This window comes from Equus przewalskii, chromosome 16 (genome assembly GCF_037783145.1).
Source record: "Equus przewalskii isolate Varuska chromosome 16, EquPr2, whole genome shotgun sequence".
Lineage (NCBI taxonomy): Eukaryota > Metazoa > Chordata > Mammalia > Perissodactyla > Equidae > Equus > Equus przewalskii.
In genome coordinates this window covers 13,222,161-13,236,434 of record NC_091846.1, presented here as the reverse complement: position 1 = coordinate 13,236,434, position 14,274 = coordinate 13,222,161, and the positions used below count along the sequence as shown (strand labels likewise).

The 14,274-nt window shown below is 40.3% G+C and overlaps 1 protein-coding gene across 1 annotated transcript in view; it reads left to right on the top strand.

Moving 5' to 3' along the window:
- LOC139076425 (uncharacterized) overlaps positions 1 to 14,274 on the top strand; it is a 536,857-nt gene that overhangs the window by 432,381 nt on the left and 90,202 nt on the right. The gene's annotated exons all lie outside the window — the stretch shown is intronic.

The following is a 14,274-nucleotide window of genomic DNA, read 5'->3' as shown; positions in this document are numbered from 1 at the left end:
CGAACTGAACCCCAAGAATGTCAGAATTATCCCAAAGGATTTCATAACAAAGCAGTTTCCCTTTGTCTCCAGCCATTTTTTTTCCCTAAAAATCTTTAAGATTTTGAAAGTACATTTTTAAAAAGCAAAGGCAATGGAGCGAAGTCAACATCAGCACATTGCAGACACTGCTTTACAGTGCTTTCTCTCTAGTCCTTGTGAAAAGTACCCTCAGGCCACATCCTGATTAGCCAGAGAGCAGAGCAGGAGTGGGGGCGGGGGTGCTTTCTTCATCTGCAGCTGTGCTTTCACAGAGGCCTCAAGTGGGTGCCTGCTTTGCTCTGTGTATGAGAGATTTTATTTGCTTGTTTCTTTCAGTGAGTAAGTGGCCATTCATCTCTTAACAGCAGGCAAGAGAGGGGATGAGCAGAAAGACCCCATGCACTATATCTCTCCAGTACTGGCATTAGCATCAGCTGCAATAAACCCAGCAGACCAAGCTGCAGAAACAAATGCCAGGGCCTCCTTCTCCAGTTTCTGTGAGGTGAGAGCCAAGGGGCCTTCTGCACTGGGGGAAGCCATTTTGTGAGGATTCTTTTATCTGTTCATATGGGCATTGAGTCCTGATATGCTGTTAGAACGTAACAAACTGTGGCTAACAGTCCAGATGTCTGGGGTCAGAGGCTCCATATCATCCTTGAAAGCCATACTCAGTGTCAAAGCCAGGGAATGCTTTGTTAAGAAGCTCTCAGGCCTAGAGGGAACTTTCTGGATAGTAGAAGGAAGTGAAGTGCCAAGTGGTTCAAAGATCTCCTCAAACAGGAAAGGGACAGAATCAGTATAGTCTAAGGAAATAAGAGGCAATCAGAAAGTGGATCATCTCATCTTCAAGATTTTTTATACGAACCTAACTAAATAAATAATTAGAACAGAGACATATACAATAAACAAGGAGAAAATTAAGAAAGCCAACATAGAAAACTACCTAATCAAATTGGTAGCCCAATATACACGGGACAAGAAACAAAGGATATGCAGAAGAACCGGAAATTGTGCAATAAGATGGCAGTATTAAGCCCTCATATATCAATAATCACTCTAAATATAAATGGACTGAATTCTCCAATCAAAAGATACAGAGTGGCAGGATGGATTAAGGAACAAGACGCAACAATATGCTGCCTCCAGGAAACACATTTCAGCTCTAAAGACAAACATAGGCTCAGAATGAAGAGATGAAAGACCATACTCCAAGCTAATAGCAAAAGAAAGAAAGTAGGTGTTGCCACACTTATATCAGACAAAGTAGACTTCAAGATGAAACAGGTAAAGAGAGACAGAGGGGCAGTGTATAATGATAAAAGGGAAACTCCACCAAGAAGACATAACACATACACATATATGCATCCAACACAGGAGCACCAAAAATCATGAAGCAACTATTAACAAACCTAAAAGGAGATATTACCAACAACGCAATCATAGTAGGGGACCTCAACACTCCAATTATCTCACTGGATAGATCATCTAGACAAAAAGTCAACAGGGAGATAGTGGAATTAAATGAAAAACTAGACCAGATGAACTTAATAGATATATATAAAGTACTCCATCCAAAAACAGCAGACTATACCTTCTCAAGTGTGCATGGAACGTTCTCAAGGATAGACCATGTATTGGGAAACAAGACAAATCTCAGTAAATTTAAGAAGATTTAAATCTTATCTACTATCTTCTCCAACCATAATGCTATGAAACTGGAAATCAACTGCAAGAAAAAAGCAGGGAAAGGAACAAAAAATGTGGTGACTAAACAACATGCTACTGAACAACCAATGGGTCATTGAGGAAATAAAAGGAGAAATCAAACAATATATGGAGACAAATGAGAACGAAAACACACCTTACCAACTCATATGGGATGCAGCAAAAGCAGTCCTAAGAGGGCAGTTTATAGCAATATACACCCATGATAACAAACAAGATAAAGCTCAGATAAACAATCTTAAACTACACTTAACAGAATTATAAAGAGAACAAACAGACCCCAAACTCAGTAGAAGGAGGAAAATAAAAATTACAGCAGAAATAAATGAAATTGAAACTAAAAAGACTGTAAAAAGGATCAACGAAGCAAGGCACTGGTTCTTTGAGAACACAAACAAAGTGGACAAACCCTTAGCCAGACTCACTAAGAAAAATAGAGAGAAGCCTCAAATAAATAAAATTAGAAATGAAAGAGGAGAAATTACAACGGATACCCCAGAAATACAAAAGATTACAAGAGAATATTATAAAAAACTATATGCCAACAAACTAGACAATCTAGAAGAAATGGATAAATTCTTAGGCTCTTAAACCTCCCAAGACTGAATCAAGAAGACATAGAGAATCTGAATAGACCAATCACAAGTAAAGAGATTGAAACAGTTATCAAAATCCTCCCCAAAAATAAAAGTCCAGGACCAGATGGCTTCTCAGGAGAATTCTACCAAACATTAAAAGAAGATTTATTACTCGTTCTTCTCAAACTATCCCAAAAAAACTGAGGAAGACGGAAATATTCCTAACACATTCTATGAGGCCAACACCACCCTGATACCAAAGCCGGATAAGGACAAGACAAAGAATGAAAATTAAAGGCCAATATCACTGATGAACATAGATGCAAAAATCCTCAACAAAATATTGGCAAATCAAAAACAGCAGTACGTTAAGAAGATCATACACCTTGATCAAGTGGGATTCATACCAGGGACACAGGGATGTTGCAACATCTGCAAATCAATCAACGTGATATACCACATAACAAAATGAGGAACAAAAACCACATGATAATCTCCACAGATGCAGAGAAAGTATTTGACAAGATCCAACATCCATTATGATAAAAACTCAGTAAAATGGGTATAGAAGGAAAGTACCTCAACATGATAAAGGCCATATATGACAAACCCGCAGCCAACACAATACTCAATGGGGAAAAACTGAATGCCATCCCACTGAGAACAGGAATAAGACAAGGGTGCCCACTCTCACCACTCTTGTTCAACATAGTACTAGAGCTTTTGGCCAGAACATTTAGGCAAGCAATAGGCACTGAAGGAGTGAAACTCTCGCTGTTTACAAACGACATGATTTTATATCTAGAAATCCCTAAAGAATCCATCAGAAAGCTATTAGAAATAATCAACAATAACAGCAAAGTTGCAGAGTACAAAGTCAACTTACAAAAATCAATAACATTTCTATACTCAAGTAACAAACTAACAGAACAAGAACTCAAGAATACAATCCTATTTACAATTGCAACAAAAAGAATAAAATATCAAGGAATAAATTTAACCAAGGAGGTGAAAGACCTATACAAAGAAAACTATAAGACATTACTGAAAGAAATTGATAATGACGTAAAGAAATGGAAAGATATTCTGTGTACACGGATTGGAAGAATAAACATAGTTAAAATGTGCATACTATCTAAAGCAATCTACAGATTCAACGCAATCCCAATCAGAATCCCAATGACATTCTTCACAGAAATAGAACAAAGAATTTTAAAATTCATATGGGGCAACAAAAGACCCCAAGTAGCCAAAGGAATCCTGGGAACCAAGAACAAAGCTTGTGGCATCTCAATCCCTGACTTCAAAATATATTACAAAGCTATAGTAATCAAAACAGCATGGTACTGGTACGAGAACAGGCACACAGATCAATGGAACAGAATTGAAAGCCCAGAAATAAAACCACACATCTGTGGACAGCTAATCTTCGACAAAGGAGCCAAGAACACACACTGGAGAAAGGAAATCCTCTTCAATAAATGGTGCTGGGAAAACTGGACAGCCACGCACAAAAGAATGAAAGAAAGACCATTATCTTTCCCCATGCACAAAAAATAGAGTCAAAATGAACCAAAGACTTGAAGGTAAGACCTGAAACCATAAAACTTCTGGAAGAGAATATAGGCAGCACACTCTTTGATATCAGACTTAAAAGGCTCTTTTTCAATACCGTGTCTACTCAGACAAGGGAAACGAAAGAAAAAATAAGTAAGTGGGACTTCATCAGACTAAAGAGCTTCTGTAAGGCAAAGGAAACCAAGATCAAAATGAAAAAACAACACACCAACTTGGAGAAAATATTTTCAAATCGTATATCCAATAAGGAGTTAACCTGTACAATATATAAGGAGCTCACACAAATGAACTAAAAAAACCCCAAGCAAAAAGTGGGCAGAAGATATGAACAGACATTTTTTCAAAGAGGATATACAGATGGACAATAGGCACATGAAAAGATGCTCAACATCTCTAATAATCAGGGAAATGCAAATCAAAACTATACTCAGACATGATCTTACACCGGTTAGACTAGCTGTAATCACCAAGGCAAAAAACTACAAATGTTGGAGAGGTTGTGGAGAAAAGGGAATGCTCATTCACTGCTGGTGGGAATGAAAACTGGTGCAGCCACTGTGGAAAACAGTATGGAGATTTCGCAAAAAATTAAAAATAGAAGTATCATATGATCCAGCTATCTCACTATTGGGTATTTACACAAAGTACTTGAAATCAACAATTCAAACAGACTTGTGACCACTATGTTCATTGTAGAATTATTCGCAATAGCCAAGACATGGAAGCAACCCAAGTGCCCATGGACTTATGATTGCATAAAGAAGATGTGGTATATATTATATTATATATATATATATATACACACAATGGAATACTACTCAGCCATAAAAAGGATGAAATTGTCCCATTCACTACCACATGGATGAACCTTGAGGGCATCATGTTAAGTGAAATAAGCCAGACAGAGAAAGACAAACACCATATGATTTCACTCGTATGTGGAATATAAATAGACTTATGGACGAAGAGAATAAATTAGTGGTTACCAGGGGAAGGGGGGTGGAGGGTGGGCCCAAGGGGTGGAGGGGAATACTTATATGGTGTATGACAAACAATAACGTACAACTGAAATCTCACTATGTTGTAAGGTATTATGACCACAATTAAAAAAATCTCCTCAAATAGATGGACACTATTTTCCAACGCCAAGCCAACTGTATGATGGCAACAGCTTCCTAATACCTACCGTGGTTCTGCCCCTTTAGTTATGCCTTTGAAGTAGTAACTTTTCATCTGCCTGGAACGGGGGGTCTCACAATGTAGACAACAGGAAGAATATGAGAAAGAAGTTCACATCAGAAGGCCCCTGACTCTCCGCATGACCCTCACACCTGCAGGACTGATGGAGATGTGCTGGTGGCGGAGACATAGCTTTGTTCTCTCATGGTATCTTGTGGCTCCTCTCTCTTGGGGTAACATGTGTCCATACATGAACACTGATCCTTTTTCGTTTGATTGACCATCTCGGCATAAGCTAAAACCTCAGGACACAGCTACACGTTGAGAAAACATTTATATTAGTATGTCGCAAGTGGTGGTTATTTTAAAATTTCTGTGATTATAAGTAATTAATATAAGCATTTGTGTACCATCTAGAGATTTGCCTTAAAATTGGGCTTTGCCACATGATGTCAGTGACTGCTTCGTACTTTCACTTATGCTCTCTTCTGTGCCAAGTGAAGGCAAATGATATCATAGCATTCTGAAAAGGAAGCTTATACAGTGGTTCAAATCAGAAAGGGCAGAGGAGAAATGAATCATTTTGGGGCCTACAGAATATAGGCATGCCAAAATCGAAAGAATTTGTGCTGTGGCAGTCAGTACCATATTTCTGTCAGGAGCAGATGTATTATGCAGATTCCATTTTTGCACAGGCAAACTTGCAGCCATTCATCAGCAAAAAGCATAGCTGTACAAAAGCAGTGCAGAATTTTCTGTTGATTCTAGCAGTGAGTGGATTAGATATCTATTTAATGGGGATTTCAATAACACTGCAATGTGAAACTTATCTTCGAGTGAACAAACATGACAGTTGTAGAATTATCAAGGGACACTTTATTACAATTTGCATCCCAGGATTGACAAAGTTTCAGATTTTATGAGGCCTGATTATTCTGAACTGGTGAACAAAGCTTTTAAAAGTTACAGCATATTTTTGTAAACTTATTTGTACCAAAAGGGTCTGAGCTTAGTTTCATGTTTTTGCGAGTTCAAGTAACACAAATAATTTATACAACACTGGAGGTCTGTTGAATTTCTTTTTCCTTTAAAAAGAGCCCTGGTAGGCAGCCTCCAAGATGGCCCCAGTAATCCCAGCCCCTGGTATGCATCTATGCATCTCCTGCGTAATCCCCTCCTGTATTGTGTTCCTGTTGGTCTGTATGATCAATAAAATATGGCAAAAGTGATGGTGAGTCATTTCTGTGGTAAAGTCATAAAATACAGCATGACTTCTGCCTTTGTCTCTCTCTCTCTTTCTCTCTCTCTCTGATCACTTGCTCTGGGGAAGCCAGCCGCCATGTCATGGAGACCCTCTGGCTGTTCTGTGGAGAGTCTTACATGATGAGGAACTAAGGCCTTCTGGCGGCAGCCATGTTGGGGAGCCATCCTGGAGGTAGATCCTCCAGCCCCAGCCTTTAATGACTGCAGACTGCAACCAACAGCTTAACTGCCACGTCATGGGAGGCCCCAAGCCAGAACTGCCCAACTACCCAGCTAAGCTGCTCTTGGGTTCCTGACCCCCAGAAACCATAAGATAAAAAATGTTTGTTATTTTAAGATGCCAGTTGGAGGAGTTATGCAGCAACAAATACCTGATGCAGGAGCCTATACATAACGAATGACTGAGAAACACTACTAAATGCAATTTCCTGAATTGAGCCCATGAGTCAGGTAGTAGATGTATCTACTGCTTAGTCACTGATGAGGACTTCAACATGAGCACTTTTTTTTAACACTATTGGCCTTGCCTCTTAGGGTGAGCTAATTAGTGACATTCATTCCAGTTTCATTTATTCTTTTAAAAAATGCATATTGAAACAGATTCAACATTTAGCATTGGCATTCCTCATTATTGCTATGAATCACCCCATTCAGGGGTTCATCGTGGTGAGGCACAAATGCCCAGTATTCTACTTGTTCATCTTTCCCAGTCCTCACAGGATTTAGCTACAGGGTAGAACTGCAAATTTCACTTATACTAGCTGGGATGTGCAGAGAATATAGAGCTCTTTCCTGTTTTCTCTAACTAATCTGGTTTTCCCACCACCTATTACTTGGGAACAAACAAATGAATGGAAACAATTGACAGCTGACTTTAATGCTTTGGTTAAAACAATCTGATTTGTAAACTTAAAAAACACTTTCAACTCAGTCCTTCAGGGAAAAAAAAAACCCAACACTATTTATCTCTCAGTTTTGCCAGTCATCTGAATAGCACCTAGCTTCATTTCAAGACGTCTTCTGCGTATGTGGTGGGAATGGTGAGACTTACAAGATATCATGGTGGGGGCAAAAGCAGGGTCCTTGGACACGGAGTCTTTTGGGTCCCTGGCTTCTGGAGTGATGTCTCTTGTCCTGTGTACCTCTGTGGCTGCATTCTGGCCGCTGTTTCTTCTCCCTTATCTTGGTGAGTGCCTTTTGTACTTTGCAGGAGACTTAGCCCCCACCTCCTCTCTCATGGGTGCTACGGAGCTTTCTGAGTTCTGAGGGTAACTCCCATTTGGCTCCTGCCTGGGCCACATCCTCCACAGCCCTCATTGCAGAGCTGCCTGACCCCAGCCAGGCCGCTGCTCTCTGCCGTGGCCCCCAGCCAGATTCTCAGGTATACCTGCACCTTCTCTAAGTTGCCTGGAACCAAGGGTGGCCCAGGGAAGCTAAAACTCAGGCCTGTCTCTGCCTAACTTGCCAAACAACCCAGTTGATTTTGGTGTGGTTGTGAACCAGGCAGGTATTGGACAGCTGCAAGACAGCATTCTTCTATAGGCCCAGGAGTCCTCATCTGCTCTCAGCGTGGAAGTCAATGATCTGATATCTGAAATACACACCCGCCCTAGGCTCAAGCAGAGAGAGGACAGACAATGTCTGTCGCATAATGCAGTGGTCACACAATGTAATGGCCTTCCCCTCCTGCCTTTCTTTCTCTCTGGTCTCTTCTGTCTCCTGGGTTCCCAAACCCCTTACCCCATGTAATGTCTTTAGTCTACCACAGAACTGTTAGCCTTATTGACTTGCTCCCCTAGTTAGAACTTAGCTGGAAGGGACATTTTCTTTACCATGGAGGAAAAAAAATGAATGGAGTCCCCTAGTGTAAGGAACAAAGGAATTTAAAATATTAGTAAGACTCTATGTTGGTAAAAGTGCCTATTTTGAGTGTCAGAAGCCAAGTGTAACCTCAATCTATCCCTGTTAATTCTTTCTGGAACAAATCTTAATTTCTCACACAGACGGTTGTCTTGGGCCAAGTTGGGTAAAGATCATGAACTCAGAAAGGCAAAAGAAGAATTCACATCCATAATTTCCAAAATATTACCTCGTTATATCTGTCTCTATGATTATTTTTCATTTTTGGTTTTTCATTTTGGTTTTGCAGATTATGATCTGCGACATAGAGGCAGTGACCCTTGATTTTCATTCAACTGTATTCCATTTGCCTTCTAACTGCCTTGGAAAAGGCTTTGAGTCTCTCCGCCTCATGTCCCCTTCCATCCACTTTCTACCCACATAGGGAATCTAATTTTCCATAGGTACTAGGGTGTCCGTTTTTAAAAGTCAGTTGAGCTGATGAGCAACCAAGCTAACCTTGGTCCTCTTGGGCAGCTGGAGCACCTGTCCAATGTATGCTGTGCCCTTAGGTGTACAGGCTGCTGTTTCATCATGGTGCTCCCCTGGGACTCTCAATGAGAGTTTGGAGCCTGTGTGTTTCTCCACATTTCTGCTCACTCCTCCCTAATCATCCTCAGGAGGTGATGTGGGCCCAGCCAAGCCAATAAGTTATATCTCAGAGTGTTCTTGTAGTGTCTGTGAGCTGCTTTCCCCCTTCAGGCACACCAGCACAGAGCTACCTCCCACTCAATAATTCCCCTTGTGTTTCATGTGACTTTATTATATTTCTTGACTTAAAATCAGACCTGCTTATGCTTTCCAGATGTAATTAGATCTCTTCTTATTGCTTTCATATTTAGTCAAACTTTATAAAAGACTGCTTGGAAAAGAGTATCATACTCTAATTTGCTCCATATCAGCTGCTCTAGCTGTGGTCCGGTCAGGCTCCCACAGGCTTCTTCTATCAGAATCCTCAGCCCTCAGGCAACTCGCTGCATGCTTGCAGCGTCTATCTGTCCCTCTTTGTAAGTATTTAGTGACTGCTCTTACTTTCACTTAAAGGCAACTTTTAGGGAACACATTCTCTAAAGGAGATATTAGCATTTGCATTAGTCAGCTCCAGGCTTGGGAGTGTTTCAGTCTCCATTATTGGTAATGGTAGCCAACAGTTCCTGACCACTTACTGTCCCTGAGGCTAACCCTTTATAAGCATTATTTCATTTAGCCTTCACCGACCACTCTACTTATTATTTTCTCTCCATTTTATAGATGATGAAACTGAGGCTTGGATAGGATAGTTAAGCAAATTACCTGAGATCCCACAGTTACTGAATGGCAGTCCACTTCCAGGACTGTCTGTCTCCAGAGCTCCTGCTCTTCCCTGGCCTGCTTAATTCACATTGAAATCTCAAGGTTTTGTCAGCTACGTGTCTTATTGAAAATAGCAAATGAAAAGAAGGCAACTTCCTGGAGACCTCCAGCTGAGTGTCTTCCAGGAACCTCCAAATCAGGTGATTGCAGGTGAACCCATCATGGTTCATCCTAAGCCCACTCGTCTCCTTGAAAATGAGCAAAATGCCAGCCTCTGGCCCTTTGGAAGCCCTTATTCCTGGGACAAAAGCCCACAGAGGTGTTTACAAGCAAACAATTGGTGTGTGCCTTGTCACAGGTGGGTACTTTGTCTTTATGAGACTAACAACCAATAAGTATCATCTTTTTGAAAAGGCAATTTCTTTATGTCACATCACAGTATAACCAACGACATAGGGATTAGATGTCCCAGGCTTGCAGCCCTTCATTCCTCCTCCTGGATTACCATTGCCATGCATGACAGCATTTTCTGGCCTGTTAATTTTGGCTGAAAGAGGTATTTGGGGGCATGAGGGGTGAGGGAGATCCGAGTGTTGAGCAGAAAGAGCTGATGAGTGGGGAGATGAACATAAGGTCATTCCTCAGCTGGCGCACAGATGAGAACTGACTTCTGAGAAGCTACAAGGATTGTTTGGCAAGAGGCCTGGAATGACTCACGGCACATGCAGATGACACAATATTGCAAAGAGTTCAGGAGAACATTCTTTCCATTTCTGTGCAGAATGCAATGACTGCAACCACAGGGCTCTGGAAGGTCTTCGGAGGTGGAGGTGCTGGCCATGCCTGCTGGAGTTCATCTTTGTAGAATGCAGCAGCACAGTGGAGGGAAGGTGGCTACTTCACAAAAATCTGTGGGCAGCAACTTAAACGGTGAAACCAGAGACTAAGACAGTGAGTGTGCTTGCAAATTCCTAAAACCAGCTGAGGACATTATAAGGGATGGGGCTGATGTCATAATTGTGTCAGTAGGGACTTTGAGCTGGCTAAGTTTTAGTGCAGTTGTTGCTGAGAGTGTAATTTGGCCGGCAAACTAGAGTGGCATGTGGACATTTACGTTTACACATCTTCACAGCAATTATAAATACTGAGTGGGTATAACTGCCATGCTAGCAGCCTCTTCACACTTGTGTATTTCTAAAACCCTGTGTTCACAGTGGCTTGATTAGGATTTCTCATCTGATCCCTCTGTCCCTTTGTATCCAGGTTCCGCCTGATCCTTTTTTGCTTCTGTGTTAACCCATATGCCATGATGATCCATGCTGTGTTGACCAACTTCCAGTTTTGGAGCTCATATACTAATGCAAAAGATTCTTTCTGTGATTGCTTAAACTCAATTCCTCCATATAAGAACTTTCTATCTTGCAATGCATCATGCAAATCTCATCAACTACATTTCGTTTGCATTGCTCCTGTTTTTAATCTCTCTCTCCAAGACTGAATACATGGTGAAAAGACTGGGGAGTGCAGCTGTCCTTCGCTGTAACAGCCTGACTGGGGCTTTCAGCTAAAATATCTGTGAGTATTTTTCATGGCTGCTGGAGGAAGATTCTCCTTGACTTCCCTACCTTGGATTGTGAAAAGATGAACAGCCAGGTTATGAGTTAGCTGGGAACATCTACTCTCTTTTCAGAAGCCCTTTCATCTATGGTTGGTTCTGTGTCCCACAAAAACCCTTTCTCCTCCTCCACACTCCCAGGTTACATGAAATTTATATGCTCCATTAAAAGGAGGATTACAACTTAATTATTTCATCTTTCTTCTATATGGATTATGCTACAAGTGTTCATGGAAAATAAAGTACCAGTTCCAGGTAGCAGTCAGCTTTACAACTGTCATCTAAGGTGACAGTTTCTCTAGAATACTGCCTTAAAACAGAAGTGGGCGTCATTTGTTTACTAACTTGATTTTCAGGTTGTCTAAGTCAATTTGATAAGAAAGGAGTTTAAATGAAAAAAGAACAACAAATATTTCCTCACTTCCCTTAATCATAGAAATTTTGATTATAGAAAGGATTTATCAGCAAATGCAGTTTGGTTATTTTTTCTTTTTTGTCTTGAAAAATGAATCTCATACACCATGAAGGTCTCAGATTGATTTTGTAGCTATTGGATTATTTTAAACAAAAAAAGGAAACAGCCACAGAATAATTGAATCAGTCTGGTTATATAGACATAGCTCCAGGCCAAAGCCCCAGGCATTTCTTTCATTCTACATTCTTGTTCTAGAAAGACTCCACAGCTTTTCCAAGCACAATCTCAAATTTTTTCCCTGTTTCCAAATTCATTGCATATTCAAGATAGTCTTCTTTATCTTTACATTTTACATTCTGAGAATTCATGTTTAGGCAACGTACTGCCTTTAGAAAAAATCAGAATGCATTAAGCTCCACTATTTCCCATTAACAAACATTCCTTTAAGCTTTGAGATTGTTATTCAGTGAAGTCAAGTGGTAAATCTGTCCTCATCTGTGGTGTGTTCAGATACTGACTGGAACTCTTTGGGCTGACATGATTAAAAAAAGAAGAGTTCCAACTCAAATCTATTTAGCTTTACTTTCCGTTGTTTTCAATGATGTATGAAATTTCTCACAGGATATTACAATTTTCTTCCAACTTTTTCTTCCCTTATCAATTGAAGAAAGCTCACTTGCATCTTGCTTTCCAGTGGGGCCAGATCAGGAAGTGCAGCTTCATTTAACAAATGCCTAGAAACATGTGTCTGGCATCTGTCCTGGAAAGCTGCTAGAGCCAGCTTGAAAACGTCTCTCTGTCAGGGACAGGACAGAAATAGAGCACGTTTTCTGTCACATTAATCTTCAATAACGTGGCTTTGTTAAAAAAAAAAAAAGATCCTTCTAAAAATCTTGTGTTGAATGATTTCATAACTATTAAGTTAGCTATAACTTTCTAATTGCATTTTGAAAAATAGTTCCATCAAAACACACTTTAGGAGGATAATTCTTTCCTTACAATTTCATTTTATGGGATTTGGGGGCCATTTTTCAAGACAGACAGAACAAATTTAATTCTTTTTTACTTCTGACTTTTTATTAATGAAGTACTCATTAATTAGGAGGCATTTGTGAAATTTGAAAGAGAGAATGATAGAATGTCCAATAGTACTAAAAAGGACAATTCTTCTGTCTCCACTTAGGTTTTTTACATTTTATTTTTCTATGTAATTCACATGGAGTTCATAGTTAGAAAATTCCAACAGCACTTCTTACTTCCTCCTTTTTAAAAGGGAAATGCTCTCACTTTTGTCAGTGTGTCTTGATGTTGCTTTTGGAGAGAGGGCCATGACCAGAACAAGTGTCTTTGGAGATCTAAAGCAGAGATCCTAATGCCGAATTGGCACAACTAGAGAAGCCTACGTCCAATTATAGTAACTGCTTTCTAACTGGTACTGAACACTACGCTATTTATGTTTCCATTTATGATGATGATTTTTTTTGAGATAAAGACTCTGAGTTGTGACTGTCAGAGCAGGTAGATAATGGGACTATATCAACAGGACTGGAAACGTACCTTGGCCAATATTCCAGGCTACTGATCCAAATTCTATCTAAGGCACTTGAACAGCCACAGATATTGCACAGCAAGACTTGAAATAGCAGCTACTCTCTTTCCATCTCAGCAGCAATCAGACCTCAGTCCTGGGCAGAAACTCTGGAAGAATGCATTAAACATGGTGCTTTGATATAGACTAAAATCATGCATGAAGAAAATAGATATATAAGAAGTTTAGAAGTTCTAAGAATACTGTGATTCAAAAAGAGAGTCCCTGTCTTCGGTTACTATGTAGCATGCAGAGATAACTCATTATTTTGAGATTGTACAGAGTATGGTAGGAGAAATGAGGCAATTCTCTGAAAAATACACATAAAAACAAAACTGCTTATAATTCACTATGTGGCTGTTTCTAAGGGTAAGGTTGTTTCCAGACTATCTAGGTAGAATTATGCAGAATGATGGCTTAAATTCTTTCTTGACATCTTTAAATTAAATTTATTTGTACAGCATATATACTTGTATAAAATACATGTAAAAAAGTACCTAAGTCCTGTGTGCATGGGTGTATTAATTGTCACAAAGAGCACACACCTATATGACCACCCTTAGGTCAGAATATAGAATGTTTTAAGCACCTAAATGCCCTATTCCTTCAGATCCCCTCCAAGAGCACCTGTTCCAGGGAGTGGCATTATCAGACAGCCTCCAGGTGCCGCACTTTCAGAATCCACCATAGTGCTCATGCCAAGGCAACCCTCTCCCTGGGCTACTCCCAACCAATGACTATACATGGCCCAAATCCTAGACCAGGCCTTTCTTGCCAAATGCAGGACTCCTCCAATGGCCAGTCTCTGCTCTGGGGCTCCTTACAGGTTTGACCATGATCTTTTCAGAGCTGCACTGCAGTCTGAGGCTCTTGTGACCAAATTCTCGTTCTGTGCCCCTCTCTCTTTGTGAGAGTCAGACTTATTATGAGACCCATATTGTGGTTTGAGGCTCTTCCACCTGCTCCTGCTCCCTCTCCCCTCTCCCCTTCACAGGCATTATCTAATAAATTTCTCACACTTCTAATTCTGTCATGGTATCTCCTTTCTGGAAGACCCTAACTAACACAATTGGTACCAAGAAAGCAGACGGTAAGATGGATTTCGGGGACCAGATCACTC